Here is a 513-nt window from a genome sequence, read left to right as displayed (position 1 = left end):
AGTAACTGCAAGGGACCGCGACTGAGAATATTTGGTGGAGTTGGTCATGCCCACGCCCCGCCCCGCGCCGTCGCTGATTGGTCACTCTGCGGGGAAGTCAATAGGAGCTCGGCTGTCAGTCAAGGAGGGCAACTGGTTGAATGGTGAGCGACATGGAGAGAAATTACAGTCCAGTCCTACTTTTGTTAATAGGCCGGGAAATTAATTTGACTGTTATCGGAGTAAAGGTAATTTGTAATTATGACACAGCAGAAGTGTCACACAAGCTATAACATAAGCATGCCAATAATTAATGCAATAATACAAAAGAATGATAACAAAGGTGAAGCCCCACTATTGAACGATAATAATAATAATAATGCATATAGGTGAGAACAGCCTCCTGTCTTCTATAAAGACACGCTCACTGTACACTCGTGTACATTTAACGAGTTGTTATTCCTCACGTGTTCCTTTTGGATGAGGCCATAATGAAAACAACGAGGAAACATTTGCTCCCATAAGGCTCGAACA

This window comes from Scophthalmus maximus, chromosome 14 (genome assembly GCF_022379125.1).
Source record: "Scophthalmus maximus strain ysfricsl-2021 chromosome 14, ASM2237912v1, whole genome shotgun sequence".
In the NCBI taxonomy this organism is placed as follows: Eukaryota; Metazoa; Chordata; class Actinopteri; order Pleuronectiformes; family Scophthalmidae; genus Scophthalmus; species Scophthalmus maximus.
Note: the sequence above shows the minus strand (reverse complement) of the source record.